Source organism: Prosopis cineraria, unplaced genomic scaffold, assembly GCF_029017545.1.
Source record: "Prosopis cineraria cultivar Desert tree isolate PC_DT_omini unplaced genomic scaffold, ASM2901754v1 PC4, whole genome shotgun sequence".
NCBI classification, from domain to species: domain Eukaryota; kingdom Viridiplantae; phylum Streptophyta; class Magnoliopsida; order Fabales; family Fabaceae; genus Prosopis; species Prosopis cineraria.
The window spans coordinates 37,066,495-37,084,184 of record NW_026555335.1 but is presented as its reverse complement, the minus strand read 5'-3'; the positions used below and the strand labels follow the sequence as shown (position 1 = coordinate 37,084,184).

Genomic DNA, 17,690 nt, shown 5'->3' with positions numbered 1-17,690 from the left:
AATTTTCATATTAAAAATTTAAGATGTTACAGTTGTGTTCATTCATGGGTATGGACTAAGGAATATATTAGATCATCCATGAAGGCAACTATTTTTACTAGAAAAAAATAATTCTTAATAATATGAATTATATTTTCATACCTTCCTTGTTTAAATTAATTGATGAATTAGTATACTAAATATGTGAAAATCAAATAATAATGAAATTATAAAAGTAAATGACTTGAGTTATAATTTAGGGGAATATAACACGATAAATATCCATAATGGTGGCTATAGGCAATAGTATTTGAACTCTTTCACTGTGCAATTCTATAATGTAAGGTTACTCTTACTAAACCAATACTTAACTAAAACATTAATTGTAATCTTGGGACTAACCTAAATAGATTATCGCTCATTTACAAATCATTAAAGTCAAAAGAAATAAAAGCAAGATCCTAAATTTTATAACTTCAAAACACTTTAATTAAAACTTTAATAAGTTTAAATTAGAATGAAAACAAGTACCAAAACATGGAAAATCATTTGATATTGCAAACTTTGAGAAAACCCAAAGGAAGAAGAAGCAAAAGATGTATCGTGGTGCATTGTACATCATATGATAGTGAAATGTTATCATTTAATAGCATTCTGGGGGCGACTTTTGATGCATCTTATTTCTCTATCTGACATCTGATTAAGGTAATCTAGATATCTATAGAAATTTCTTAACAAGTCCTAGCTAATAGCATCAGTCTTATTCCCAAATCATATCTCAAACAAAAGTTGGACACCGATTATTAATTTCACATATTTTCACAATTTAAACAAAACTTGAGCATCCAAAACCTCAACTAAGTGCCCAAGGCTCACAACTATCTCTAGACTATATTCAATAGACTTAATATAACATGTGCAACACAGCACAACATCATAAATATACATATATCACAATTCAACCGCTAACCCCTTAATCTAAAAAACAAATGAGAGAGGTGATCTCATATCAAAAGTCAAACATATCTCTTTACAATCAAATGTATCATCAACATCATATTTACACTAATATTTTGGCTCTGTTTAGATAACCCAAAGCATCATGCAAACAACCTAAGTTCTAAAATACAATATTTAACCTCAACAAGTAATAGTCCAAGTGAATCACAAAGCATGAAACTCCTAGTTGGCAATATCGGTATAAGTATACACATAAACAAAATATTAAAGGCCCACGGTTAGGAATCATGAATTCCTAGGCATTTGATGCTTTTCCCATGTCTTGTCCTAAGTTATTGCTTGTAAATATTGAAGAGAAAATGATGAGTATAACCATTAAGTAACTAAGGTACATATATCCTATACAAATGTAAGTTAATCAATCGTAAAAATGCAAAGCAGCATATTTAAGCATCAATTTATCACAGTCAGCAAGTTCATTAATCTTAATCACAACACTAACAACCATGTGACTGTACCTAAACAACAAATCAATTCAATCACGATAATAACAACTATGTGATAAAGTAAATGATATGCAAGAGTCACAATAATAACAACCATGTGACCTCAAAGATGATATACATGATCAACTACAGCCTTATATTCTTTTGATATCTCTGGCTGAAACTATGGGCTATTTAATCAAAGGGATTTATCCATGTGAATAGACTACTCAAGCTCTCTAATTATGAGAATTTTCTTGGCCAAGGCTATTACACTCATTCTTAGACCACAATTTTTCCTAAATCACAACTTATAAGGTGTCATAACTTTAAGCTAGTCTTTTCATTAAACAAGTAGAGACCAATTAGGTTCAAGTCTCTCGGTAAACTATAGGACAATCCCTTATTGAAAAAGCAAAAAAAAAAAAAAGACTAGCCATCAAGCTCTAATAGCAACCTTATCATATGGATTTATATTCCTCCACTCTTCTTCTTAGGTAAACACCTGCCTCATATGATCATGTAATATATCACATGCTTAACATGTAACGTGCACTTTCTCAATAATCATGTTCTTTACATGCAATACTAATACATCATGTTCATAGCATGAAATTTCTCAAATTATCAAACTCATTAGTTATCAAGCACATATACTTCCTCAAATCACAATTATATCTCAATATTTTCATTTGCAATCTAATCATCATCACATTTCACCTTTCCCTTATATCTTTTTCTAAACATGTTCAAACAAAGCATTAATCATATTTCCACACAAAAAGTTCTTTTCTATCAAAATCACTTAAAACACCAATGTTATGCCACAATTGCATTTTTTGCACATGTTCATGAGCATTCTCATGTTTTAAAGATCAAGTTTTACCAAGTTTTGAGAAATTAAAGGTTTACCCCTCAATACCAAATACTTCCAAAGCTTTACCAACCTTAAATGGTACTAAAAATGATCAATTTACAATTAATCATACTAACAATTATCAATATCCTCATTTGTACAATCTCACCTTCTCTTTCTTAACACTTTAAACACATAAAAGTCTCAATTTCTTGCATTTAAGTTTACTCATTGAGTTTATTAATTCTCATTAACTTAAATTAGCTTCATTAAATACTTTATTCACCATTAATAGCCCCCAATAGCCTCTAACTCCCACATTTAATGCTTATTTTCAAACATAAATGAAGGTCAACCACCAAAATTGTGCAAAACCATAAATCTTATGTTTAAATAACTTAAACAACTCATACTAATTCTATTTAAGTCAATGGGTCCAAACCCATAACCTCAAAATCTTGACAATCACTTCCCAACTACAAACCTTAATGTAGAAATGATGTAAAGAGAAAGAGAAGAGGTGGATGAAGACTTGCGTAGTAGAAGAACTTGGTTCTTGTCACCCCTCTTTACTCAAACTCCTTCTTTCTCTCTATTTTTTGATTTGACAAGACTCTTATTTCTGCATCATTTTGATCACGTACTGCAGATGGTACACAGAGGCTCTCTCTTGTTTATTTGGCCCTTGTGTCATGGCAGAAGCTCCACAAGCTACAAAGCATGGTACATACACGAATTCTTCATGTTTTTCTTCTTCTTTCAGGGTTAAAATGGCCCAACTCCACTTTGGGCACAATTATAAAGCTGTAATCACAACCCAATAGACCTACTAATTCTTTCCAACTATTCTCTAATCCAAAATCACTTAAATTTACTTAATTACTTTACTGGATGCTTGCATGGATATATTTATTAGCCACATCATCCATCATTGGCCATATCAGCATTTTTAAATGGTGTTAGCAAAGAGAGATTAACAGACTTAACATTTAAAAATATAAAGGCTCAATTAAAACAATTGAAATTATAGGGACTTGATTAAAAATTGGTGCAAATTACAAGGACCTACAAAAGAGGTCTTCCCTCAAAAAGATCAAAAAATCCCCTCATTATGGGCGCATTTTGCAAGATGTAGCGAAAATTTAAATTGTGTTGGAATAAAAATTACTGCCCTCAGCTACAATATAACTTCTTCAAAAAGCCGGATTGATTTAAAATATGGAGTATTAGATGTTTTTTATAGTGATTTTTTAACTACATGTCTATTTCATTATTTTCTTGAAAAAAGTGAAGCATTAAAATTTTAATTGTCATTATTGAGAAACCTATATAAGATATTTAATGATAATATAATTAGAAAAAATACAAAATGTTTTAAGAGGTTGATATTTCAACTGATTTTTTTGGAACTGCAAAGTAATTGCTGATACTTTTTTTTTTATTTACGTAATTGCTAATACATTACCTACATCGTACTTCGTTGGGAGTACATTATGTATATTTGAGAATAGTTGAGCTGATCAAACTGAACAAGGCAAGATTCAATCATTATTTTCAGATATCTTAAATAGTGTAGGAAATTTGCATGTAATTTTATGTGCGGCTATATTTTACTAGATTTTTTTTTTACAAAACACAAATATAGATCATATTTGATTTTTTTAAAAGAATTTTTTTATTTTTTTAAAATAAATTTTTTTATAAAGCTGCTTGAATAAGTGTTTTGAATTTAATTATTTTCAAAATTACTCAATTATTATTTTTCTAAAAAAGAAACATTTTAAAATTATTTTCGTTTTAAAAATAAATTATATTTTGTTATTATAAATTACAATCATATTGACACATCACTATTCTAACTCATAAGCCGCCACCATTTAATTAACTACCGGGAACTATTATTGTTGGCGGATTTTTTAGTTTTAAAATTAGTTTCAAATTAACGCAATCAAACAATTTTTTATTTTATTTTAAAAATAATTTTAAAAATTTTATTGCAAAATAGTTTTTCTTGTTTAAAACGTAATCAAACTTGTCCTTAATTTATTAGATTTTTATTTTTATATCTCCTAGAATTGTTAGTTGTAAGATGCTGTAGAAAAACAGTTGCCTCTATAATAATTTAATCATGCACAATGTTATTGCAATTGTGTGTGCCCCTTGAGATGTTCTGGAATTAAGTGGATATTTCGTGGCAGTTATTTCATTTGAACCACGTCATCGTCAATGTGAAAGATCACTAGACAAAACATTAAAAATCTCAAGCCTTTCAATGTTCGCCAGTTTCTAAATGCACACCTCGTTCGTTTAAAAAATATAATATTTTTTCATGTTATAGATATTTAAAAATATCAAATATTTTTAGGCTTTTAATGTATAGTTAATGAGTTTTTTAAAATATCCTTAATTAATAAAGGAAAAGACTTATATACTTTACTTTATATTCTTAATGTGTTTATTTTAAATAAATTAAGACACATGTATCTTTTGTAGATTCTTTATTCTCTAACAAATTCTTATTATTAATATTATAAACACATTAAAATTCACATATCATAATTTAATTGGATGAAACTATATTAAGTATATAAATTTAAGTACATAAGTCTTGTTCATAAATAAATCACTCAAATTTTTATCTTTAGATGAAACAACCTATTAAATAAAAGTAAATAAAAATAATAATATTAGTTTAAAGATAATAACTAACTTATTAAAGATGTAATTCACTTAAAACCATCTTATATTTGTACAGAAGAAGTATTATGAAACAACTATAAAGTATGTAAATATAACGGCATTCAAATTATCTCTACTGTTATTATACTATACCCACAAAAAAACATTAACTATCCCTATTAAATTTCCAGCAATAATTATCCCATGCATCGTATGAGGTTAATTGAAATTAGCTTTTATTAAAATGGGTAAAAAAAGTTCAAAATTATTGATTGACTTGTGAATTGTGAACACAAATTATTTTGGCCAGCATCCCTTTGAACAAAAGTGAGACCACTAGAATGTTGTCTTGCGTGGTCAAGAATGTATTATTAACGTAATAATAATAATTTGATCATTTTTCTTAGTTCCTGTACCTATTTACAGCATATGCTCTATTATTATTATTTATTATATTCTACTTGTGCATAATTAATATTATTGTATAGAACAAATGAAAAGCATGTTTATTGCAAGTTATTTTTTTGAACTATGATTTTTTGAAAAAGTTTTACCATAAATGATGGATATTATCTATTTAAACAAGTTGTGTATAACTCGTACATTGCACAATAACTTTACTAGTTAATTAACATAATGTGTCACTATATAGTTCAACAAAGTCACTGTAATATTCTTCATTTTCCATAATCATCATCTACAATTGATAGTTTTATAATTTAGTAGTATGTTAGCTCGTATAAATGAGAGGTCATAAGTTTGATCCCGCTTATAACTTTTAATTGTTAGTGTTTACCCTTCTAATTCAAAAAAAATACGTCACCTACATAGGTTTATCATATAATGAATTCATTTGTTCTGGCTAATGATAAATGGAATGATTACCACTTAAAATGATTTATATTATTTAATACATCACAAATCTATTATAATATCTGTCCACCAGATAATAAAAGCAAATAAAAATATCAAACATGACACTATATTTGATATTAGTTGATTTTGTAACTCTAAAATGTCACAAATAAATAGATTAAATAAAATAATAATAATAACAATAACTAATACTCCATCCGTTAAAAAATGTAAGGCATTTTTAACCGAATCTCACCCTCAATAAAGTAGTTACCTACTTTCTAATTAACCTTATTTTTTATATTTATCTCTATTAAATACCTTACAATAAATATAAATTCATTATCAACATGGCACTTAAAAAAAAAAGGTAATGATTGCATCTCGAAAAACTAAAAATACTTTATATTTTTAAACATTCAACTCCTAAAAAAATATTTTATATTTTATATTTTTAAACAGAAAGAGTAAATATATAAATGAAAATATTGCTACACTGAAATAAGCATCTAAGACTAAGTTAATCAATTAACAAGTAACTAGAACTTTAATTTTAAAACATGTAAAATAAATCAAAATTAAGCGACGCACCTGAGTATCTTGAAAAGCCTTCTAGCTCTATCGATAAGACTATAAATGATCCCCTAAGTCTTGTGGGTTGGGTACTGCGTATTGTTGATTTTGCAACTTGTTGGCGATGAAATTTCAGCATCATGCCGTTTGAATTCATCTCTCTGTTTTCTCATTTCAGCCAACCTTTCATTTGATCCCACATTTCGGTCCAGTCTGGTTTTTTAAACATGGATTTACTCCCCGACAACGTGACCACGTGTAAGAACTGCTTTCGATGCAAAGCACAAAATATCATGGTTTTCCAACATTTCAAACACAAAGCTAATATCCAGTTTCCATTAAAATAAAATGAAAAAAAATATAATTATTAATTTTTATAATTTTATCATATTTTATTATTTATCCTTATACTTTTTCTCTAATATTATAGATCCTTATAATTTTTTATCTATATCATTAATCTTTTTATTTTTAAATATGTTCGAAGAAGTGATGATGCAATACTAATGATTTAAATTAGAACATTAAATGCATAAGTTAAAAGGCTTTATCCACAATGACTGTAAATCACTTTCTGACAATGGTGGGTGCTGTTTTCATAATAGTCTTTGTCAGAAAGCAATTGTTCCCTGTTTTTTCTTCTTCTTTTATATCCTATGCTAATTCAAATTTACTAACTCATTTTGTTTTAAACATATTAACATTTTCATTAACAATGTTAGTTGCACTTCAGCTAGTTTAACAATGTTTTGATTGCACCCGTGTTACGTTTTGATTGGTGCTAATTTAATAATGTTATTAGTGTCAGATCATCATCCCTCTAGATATTTTAAAAATAAAAAGACTAACATTGTGAATGAAAAAAATTAGAGTGACTTGAAATATTAAAAAAAGTACAGAACTAATAAGAAAATGTGATAAAATTATAAAAATCAATAGTTGTGTTTTCTCAAATAAAATTTAGATGGTTAGTTTAAAATTTAAAATTTTATAATCTTTGTTTTAATTTCTGCAACTACTAAAATAAAAGTTCATCAAAGATATAGAAATGAAATAGTAACATTAAATTTAAATCTGCAGCTTATATAACTTAGCAGGTGAAGTGATGAATTCAATCTAGAATATCCAAAATGCACAAGTTGATTCAAAACTTAAACATTTGAGAACATCAAGCAACAAAGTGAGCATATAGGCTAACAAATTAAACCAAGGGCAAGAAGTGAAGAATATTATAATGGAAACATATATAAATGCGATATACTTAATATATGAAGTTGGAATAAGAACACAGTAATTGCCGTCGGGGCGCCTGGTCCTGATTGGCTCTCTTTGGATAAAAAGCATACTTGGCTCTGACAAAAAACAATGAAATGGTCATATCATGTTGCCTGCCAGATAGAATCCCAAGTGAAGAAAAAAATTGCACTCATACTATTTATAAGATGTTTCCCAAAAAAAAAAAGTAGTTCTCGTTAAGAGGTGAAATAATCTTCGAATTTTACCATTTAATTTAGGAAAAATTAACCATTTAATTTCTATAATTTTAGTTTAATTGTAGCCCAATGCTTGAATTTGACTAATTATAATTCGATTCTTATAATTTTAACTTAATTGTAATATAATTCTTGAACTTTAACTCAAAACAACCAAATTCTTATAATTTTAGCCATTTAAAATATTTGCTTCTATATTTTAAAAAATAAAATTACAAAAATTAAAATAATTTTGGATTTTGGGGCTGATATTTAAAATTACTAAAACTTTTAATTTTTATAATTTTATTTAAAAAAACATGACTTTGGATCTTGTACTTTACTTGCGTTTTATTTTATGTCCTTACACTTTTTTTTAATGTTTAGATCTTTATAGTTTTATTTTTTAGTGTTTTATGTCCCTTCAATATCCTTACACTTTGTTCATTTAGAGACCTAGAGTACTAAAAAATAAAAGCATAGGGACCTATAATAACAAAAAAAAGTACAAAGACCCCATAGTAAAATGCAAGCAAAATATAGGGACTCAAATTTATGTTGTTTCATTTTATTTTCTAAAATATAGGCACACATATTTTAAATTATTAAATTTATAACGATTGAGTTGCATCGAGTCAAAATTCATGTACAAAACTAGCAACTAAGTCAAAATTATATGATCATGAATAATTTTCCAATTAATTTAAGAAAGCACACAAATAACAATGTGACCCATCATCTGTCATATCTTAACAAATAAAACAATGTAATAACTTTTCTTAAATCATGTGAAAAAATATCTCAAATGCCTTATATAAATAAGAACAGAGGGAATAATATGTTAATAACCTTGAAACATTAATTACCTTGGCACTCTAAAATCTTGAACTGCTGCTGTTTTGGAGAAGAGTAAACTGTGGTGACTAACTTCGCCTATGCCTCGGCTTTTTAGGAACTCTTAAGTGTGCTTTAAACGAGTCATCCCTAAACAACACAAATGCATAGTCAAGAATCAGAAAACTACGTGCATCACTCTTATTGCTTCGCAGTTATGCTCAGATTTCATTATTTCAAGCTCATACACTGTATCTTCGCAAGCATGCTCCTCCTCTAATTGCTTCTGAGTAACAGACACATCAAAGCCCTCCTTAGGGATATTAAAAAGCTCTCGAAGATCCTGAAAAGGATGAATGAAAACGTTACTACACTTATCTGTTAAAGATTTTAGAGGGAACTATGTACGTGACAAGTGTTGGGGGGACACAGCAGGGATATAGAGGGAGGCCCAAGTATAATCTTATTATCCAAAAAATATAAGGTAATAATTATGTAAAATTATAAAATATTTTAAAAATAAAAAATATATTTACTATATTAGTTTTAAAAATATAAAGAATATATATATACACACCCGTTAAATACACCTAGTTCCGCCATTGACAAGTATTCTGATTATGGTGATTGTTTTGAGTTTCTTTTTAAATATATTTTGATAATTTTAAAGTGATGATGAAATTCAATGTCTCATCGAATTCAAATCCTAAACAATACTCTTACTGCACTTGTATATGCTGGCTGAACTACCGAATTTGTTCTTTATGCTCTCTTGCTGTTTTAAACAACCCCCCTTGAAGACCTGGAAAATCAAATAATTCCAGTGTCATGGATTTAATCAAAATCTAAAAAAGCATCATTTTGATGTACTTTTCTCAAGAAGTACAAAATGTGAATTAGGCCAAAGCAAAAATTTCAAAGCGCAAGTAAAGAGTGCATACTTAAAGTAAAGAGTGCAATAAGAATGCATACTTAAAGTAAAGAGTGCAATAAAATGTACAATAGTCATACCAAATCAATTAGATGGATCTTGCTTTGTTGATATAACAGGTTACACAATTCACAAGTCATGAACCATATGGATCTTTTTTCAAATTCTATCAATTGCACAAGGAATTGTGTGTATAAACGATTAAAAACATAACAAGCGACGCTATTCACAAATTAGAAATAGTGCAACTTATTCTTCAAACTTTGCTAAAAACCCATTATCCAATTCTATTTATTGAGCTAATGTTAGTGTTAACATAGAATCAAGATAGTAGTAGCAATGAATAATTCAATATTCAGAAAACTACTATCAAACTAAACACATGTTCCATTATTCTTAGGGAGAATAACAAAGAGGCCATTTTAATTTAAGTTGGGTCTTAAGTGTTAAATTTAAAAATTTATAACCAAATTTCTTAATTTTGTAACTTTATTGTGATAAATTTGTAACTTATTTTTTAAATTTTAATAGAAGAAATAATTTTTTTATTCTTCAACTATGTTAAAATTTAAAAAATAAGTTACAAATTCATCATAATACAATTATAAAATTAAGGATTGAGTTGTAAATTTTTAAAATTTAACACTTGCAATCTAATTAAATTAATTAATTTTTTTAAGACCTCTTTATCATTCTCTCTTATTTTTATTATCTTCTGAAAGACTTCAGGACAAGAAAAATCTATCAAACTACTTTGGAAGAAGCAAAATTAAAAAAAAGAAAATTGTGTGCTGGAATAAATATATTACTGTCTACCTTAGCATTGTATCAACTAAAAATTACGAAAACCCTCAACCACAATAGTCCATTAGCATCATCTTCCAATATTTTTATTGAACAATTAATTAAATTGAAATTCTAATTCTGATTTCATCGATTAGATATTGAATAGATTATAAAAATCATATTTTTATACCTTGGGTTCCAAGCAGGATCAACTACAATCACACGATCTGCCTTCGTAAGCGTCAGCCCTAAACGAACAACTTTAGATGTCAAGAGAAAAATGGGAGCCGCAGCACCTTCTTGGTAATCCTGACATTAAAAAAGATTTAAAAATAGCAATTAAATAAGAAGATTTCAAATAAATTATTTTATGTCACAATACAAAATACTTACATTAACAATCCTTGTTCTATCACTAGCTTTTGTTCTCCCATCAATACATGCAAATTTAAAACCTTTGGACGTTATGGATTCTGTAAGATACATCAGTCAGCTTTAAATTAACTAAATAATAGGATAAACTAAATTACTTTTAAAATTTAATTCAATTTCAATTTCAATTCTGATTTTAATTTCATAAAAAAACTGTTCCATTGTGTCAAACGGGACCTTAGAAAACTAGAGTTGGAATCTGAACTATGTTCCTCCAAACCCACGAGAATCTCCATAAAACATACTATGTAATATCACTAATAACTTCATATACACTTTCATAGACTAGTGCAGACAAGGACAACTACACATAAAAGACGGATCTAACAACAAATACAAGACTAACAGCACACGTTAATGAGTTAATATGATATAAATAACTTCACAGTTTCCATTATTATGCATAAACATTTCCACTACCATATATATCCCATTAAAATAGCTAAAGTTATTTGATTAGATACTTTTCAAACTTTATATATTTATAATCTATTGTTTAATTTTAGACGCAGAACTTCTTTTATTTTTTAATATTCTCTTTGTTACTTTTTTTTCATTTTCTTTTTTTTTCTTAGCTCTTTGTGTTGAAAGAGAGTTGGAAATAAACATAGCAAAATAAATAAATTCTGTACTAACCTAAATAAGATTAAGCATCTTGCCAGTTTGAGAAAGAATAAGCACATGATGTCCTTGTGGGATTAAATTATCCTGAAAATATCAAATATATACAATATATCGAGTACAAAAAATAATATGCCAAAATATCAATTCTTGAATTTAGTACACACCAATAATGACATTATGAAAGATATTTTGCAAAAAAGGTCATGCTTAGCCTTGAACTTGTTAGTGTCAGCAACATCAGCTACGCTCATCACTAATTTCTTTGCAATGTTAACTTCTTCTGTCTTTAGCTTTGAGTCCATCTCTTCCAAAACATCTTTAGCTGCCCGCTTAGTCAACAAAAGGGGGTGATCACAAATTTTCTTCAAAACCTAGTTCATTTGCAAATAGCTTTTACAATTAATCTGAAAAGGATTGACATTAGATCAAACAAAATTTTAGGAGGCGGGGGAATTACGGGTGACAAAATAGTTCTATAAAGGCAAGAGCTTAGAACAATATTGAGAAGGGAAGTATAGTAAATATTATATCAGGAAAAATCACCGTAAGTGTAGCCAGCGGACAGTCAACAAGCCGTAAGTCGTCATCAAATACTGATGAAGGAACGATCTTACTCCTTAGAAGCGCTTCATAAAGGTATCTCTACATGAATACTAGTCAAATTCAATTTGACCTTGTTTACAATTAAAATAAACAAAAAAAAAAAATTGCATCTAACCTGAATACTAGTCAATCGTAGCCACACGATAATCTCTCGTTTTTGAGGAAGTTTCATTGCTGGATTCTTGTCATCTTGATTAAAAACCTCTCCCTTTAGGCGTCTTAAAAAGTTAGGCTGAATAAGATCTCTCAGCTCCTGATAAGAAAGTACCAATTACCGCATTAGGGGTTCATCATTTTAACTGATTAACTGATGATTGATCAAGGGATGAGCTGAAAACACGTGATACATGAGATGCATGTACACAAGGCAATAAATTGTATCTAAGGTAAAGAAAGGAAGAGAAAAGAGCATAAAAGGCAAGCATATTTGCAACCAACTCATAGAATCAATGAAAACTTAAGTAAGATGTTTAATCAAAAGAAATCATTAGCTCAGCATACTCTTATGACATATTCTAATGGTACTTTATTTTCTCACAATTTAAAGCATACGATTAAATTAAATATTATGAGCAGGGATGTTGAATAGTTTGTTTTACATGATCATATAAGAAGAGTGCACGAAGATGACAACATGAGTTAGCATGAAATGTTAATATTTGGAATACTTCATATAAATTTACTGCAATTGATGGAAAGACAAATGGAAGACAAACAGAATAGACTTTCAAGATGATAAGGAAACGAGAGAAAGAAAGAAAGAAAGAAAGAAAGAAAGGGAGGATATTCAAGAGGGAAATTTTTTTTGGAGGCGAGCTTTTGGGGTTGTTTTACGGTGCCCTTGCATTTTGCTTTCTGTCGCTTTACGTTTCCGTTGTGTTTGTTTGTTTTTTTTGCGTGCAGGCCAAATATCTTAATTAGGTCCTTATGTTGCACTACCTTTTTATATATAACAAAGTTTGACTTTGCATCAAAAAAAAAAAGATTATTGCTATTTTTTATTGGAAACCATTGCAAATAAAATTTTAGAGCACAAATTTTATTACCTTCGCAACAGAAGAACCAACAAGCTTCACTCGCCCGGAAGCTTTTTTGTCATCTCCGCGAAGTATAGCTGACTCAAAATTTTCTTTGAACCTGACACAGTAAAAGTAAGAGTTAAACATATGAGAAAGTTAACAGCATCATAAGGCAGCATGAAAAAGACTAATACCATTTCTTATGGCCAAAATTGAACAAGGCCCACAACTCCTGTTTGAAAATTTAAGAATGAAAATCACACAACAGGTTACCATAATAAAAACTAAATTACAAAAACCAATGCAGATGCTATATTTGAAGAATATATTAGTTACAAAACAAAAACAATCTTCATGAAATACCTTCAGATTATTTTGCAATGGCGTGCCACTGATGATTATGCAATGGGCACTTGGTATCTCTAGCAAACTTTTAGCTCTCTGTGTGCTTGGGTTCTTTATAAGATTAGGGCCCAAAGCAATTTGACAAATAAAAATGTAAGCCTTAATTATTTATGATACAATCTGCAAAGTTGTATTTGCTAAAATTTAGGGTTAAAGAAAATAGGTAGCAGAATTTAAGGCAGACGGTAAGCACGACAAACCTAAATCTTATGTGGAAAAATAAAACTCTTATGACTACCTTTTTGTCCTAATGAAACTTTAAGTTTTCCTCGTTTCATAACAAAATGAGAGAAAAAGCAGACAGCCTCTATAGTGGAAAAAAAATAATAATAACGATAGACACAAACATATCGAGGGATAAATAGTTAAATAGAACCATGTACAAGAAAAGATGGTGTACAATAAAAGTCAGACCTAAATTATGAAAACTAGACATTAGTTGGACTTCAAGATAAGTAAAACCATTCTTACCTCACCAAATATCATTTAATCCCATGTGCGGCTATCTTCACTTTCCTCACCATAAGATAGATAATTTCCTCGAAATGATTTAGAATGTTAGCCAACAATTTGGTATGTTGTAAGAAGAACACCTTTATCCTAAATGGTAATACAAGCAAATAAGTTTGATAGCATCAAATTTGTCAAATTTAAGATCATAATATGATATATTCACACAACTAAGCTTGCATGAAACCTTAAGAATCAAATATTTAAACATTAAAATAAGTTTAAACTACTACTTAAAAATAGAGTAAAAAATAAGAATTGAGTTTGAAGAGCCTGTTTGAATAAGAATTTGAATTTTAAAAAAATTAATTTTTTTAAGGTAATTAAACTTTGAAACCTAACTCTGATAAATTCTGAAAAAAAGCTCGAGCTCCAAAGACCTTCCAAACTCTATTATCTTTTTTTTTTTTTTTTTGCTTCCCTTAAAAATGCATGGTTTCACGCTTGGGAAGAAAAGCCTAAGCTCAGTCAGCCTCATTCCTCTCATGTCTTGGCCTCCCGTCCGCAACCGTGATGAGCACGGGATGCTCATTGGGGCTTATTTTTCAGTACTTTTAATGTTAGATTATTAAGATAAAAATTTATAAAAAAGAATATGAAAAATTTTAATATTAAATTTGATATTAAAATTAATATTAAAATTTTTATATTTTTATAAAATTTTTATTTTAATAATGTAATATTAAAAATATTAAAAATAAATTTAAAATAAAAGGTAGAGATTAATTAGGGATGAGATCCAGGGTTTGGGCTGCGAAGCACCCTTATGATGATCACGGAACGAGGACGCCTGGGCCTCTCCTCTCAGTCTCACACATGAGTCACGATCTCGGCCTCTCCTCGCGATTCTCGACAGTCTCTGCTTCAGGACCTCAAGTGCTCAGCCTCGCCTCTCCTCTCACTCACAATCTCAGCCTCTGCTCGCGAGTCTTGGCCATCTCTGCTTCAGGTGCTCGGTCTCGCCTCTCCTCTCACTCGCGATCTCGACTGCTCCTCGCGATTCTCTGTCGTCTCTGCTTCTGCCTTCTCGATAATTGATTTTCTCGGGTTCAGGTGAAGACTTTCATTGTTCTCTCTCGCTCATGGTGTTGCTGGTCGCTCTCTGATTTTCACGGTGCTCGCTCTTTTAAAAAGGAAAATGCATTGCAACTACAGACATCCTCAATTGCCAAATATGAAGCGCATCTTCAACTTCAAGTCGACATGTAACACGTTTCCTTTCCTTCCATGTTCATTAAAACTTACAATTCAGGAGCATATATTTAATTTGCTGTTTATTATAACTTAAGTTGAACATGTCAAATAAGCTATAACCAATACCTGACTACAGCAAATGCAAGTTGGTGAATTTGCACTGCTAGAAACATAACTGTGTTTGTGCGAATATATAAATTCAAATAAATAAAGTGAGGCAGACGCACCCTCTCGTCTTCTCAGAAAGACCGACAGCAGATAGTTCTTTGATCCAATGGGGAAGTAAGGTTTTTGGGGACACAACCAATGCCCTTTTGATCAAGCGTGAATTGAATAAACCAGCTAAAAAACTACAAATCTGCAGGAGGAACCCAATATTCATAATCTATGTACAACAGATGTTGCAAAGCAATTGCCAAGTGTTCGTCACTTACTTGCATTGTTTTCCCCAGACCCATGTCATCCACCAGGATTCCACCTTTACCCTGACAACGCAGAGACCAAAGCCACTTCAAACCATCACGTTGATGTGGGTACAACATTTTTGCAATTTTGCCTGGCAACTTGTATGTGGGATGTGGCCCATTCAAAGTTATAGAATTAACATCCTCAGAATCAAAATGATCCCGAAATTCCACAGAATCGTCCGAATCATCTTCCACATGTTGAATGCCTGATTTCAGTTCCTTACGATATACATGAATACTATGGAGGCAAGTGAAAAGTAGAAACAAAGCGTGCTTACTGTGGGTGTCAAAGCCGGTCGTATTTTTAGACGGGGGAACATTATCACCTTTATCTTTACTATTTTCCTTTGGCGAGACGGTACAGAGAAGGCGTCTACCTTCTGCCTTGATCGGCTTTTCGTCTTCCGCCGAGCGTGGTTCAAATAAACGACAGTCGTCTTACATAAAGAAAGAATACAATTATGGATGAATACCGATAACAGAATCGAAGTCGGTGATCCCAGAAAATCGGGGGATGCTATCATCTTCCTCGTTTTTGTCATCCCTATGTAAAGCTTTGCCCTGCTGCCGCCTTCTGCCTTTGGCTATTATCGGCGACGACTCATCTTCGTCGTCTGCGAAAAGAACAAGCAAAGGAAAAAATAATAACAAATCAAGCCAACTATAGTTCTCCCTTTGAGAAATAGCAGAATACGAGAGAGATTTTTTTTTTTTTTTAAAAAGGTACCAGATGGCTTCGAGGAGGGCTTCAGAGGAGCACAAGGGTCATGGAGGAATCGATAATGGCTATCGTTGAGGCTTAATGGTTTCTTGCCACTTTTGCCAGCCAAGTTCGAAGCGATGAAAATGGAGTATGAGGATGAAAATGGAGAATCAATGGGCTATTTCACTAGGCACGTACTACAATGCAACGGAGCTAACTCCTGGGCTTCCCGCTTTCAATGCAATATTTGAATATGAGACGGACATTGAAAAATGAGAATCTCACACTACTGTACGTGATTGCAGAAAATAGAGCAGCGACGATGGCTAATTTGCTGTGCGAGTCGCCGGCAGGAAGCTCTGAAAGTCCAAAATTGTCCTTGGCCGCTTGGGTTTTTGTCTCGTAGGAACCCTCATCTCCAGGCCTCGTTTAGTCATTTCAAGATCTCATGAACTCTGCGCGCGCATCTGTACATTTGCGTAACTGGATTGAAATTTTTTCCTTGTAAAAACTTGAAAAGAAAATATTAATTTAAAAATTTTGCAACCAATTTAACTTTAAATTTTAAAAATATTTATTTTATTACAAACTTACATGTGCGACCAGAATTTTTTTTTTTGTACGAAACACAAGTACTCGAATTTTATTTTTAGATTTTATTGAAATAGGTGAAAAAAGTTGAGAGCGGGGAAATGTTGCCAAAGGCTTGAATCTTGATAAAAAGTATCATAGTCTTGATTACCATTTAAAAAAAAAAAAAGAGCATCATAGTGTTATTGCCAAGAAAAAAGCGTCATAGTCTTACACTAAATTTATTTTATTTGATCAAATATTAGATATAAGGTAGATGATACAGCACTCTTGATCAATGCAGTATTGTCTAGAGAATAAGAATTTTTCAATTATCTTTATATAATATATCATTTCTAAAATCATTTCCTTTTTATGCCCCTTGTCTTTATATATATAGAAAATTGTGAAAATATATAATAAAAAGAAAATAATTAAAATTTTATTTATTTATATGAATTGATTTATCAAAAACACCATCCGTTTATTTTTTTTTAAATAGAATAACAGGGGAGTAATTGAGAAGAATCGCAAAGTAACAAAATTATAAACACACACATGTATGTCCCCAACCTTTGGCTCCCATACATGATGACATGGGGGCTAGGCTTTTTAACAGCTTGAGTCTCCATTATGAAATAAAATAAAAAAAAAATCAATAACAGAAAGCAAAAACAAAAGCCAACGGTCCTTTATGTTACTAAAATCGGTGATTACAACAATTTCCAATTATTACGTGCAGACCATGTTTCT

The 17,690-nt window shown here is 30.2% G+C and overlaps 1 pseudogene; it reads right to left on the bottom strand.

Moving 5' to 3' along the window:
* Nucleotides 1–8,871: 8,871 nt before the first annotated feature.
* On the bottom strand, nucleotides 8,872–16,804 carry LOC129309000 (protein CHROMATIN REMODELING 24-like; annotated as a pseudogene).
* Between the last annotated feature and the right edge of the window lie 886 nt (nucleotides 16,805–17,690).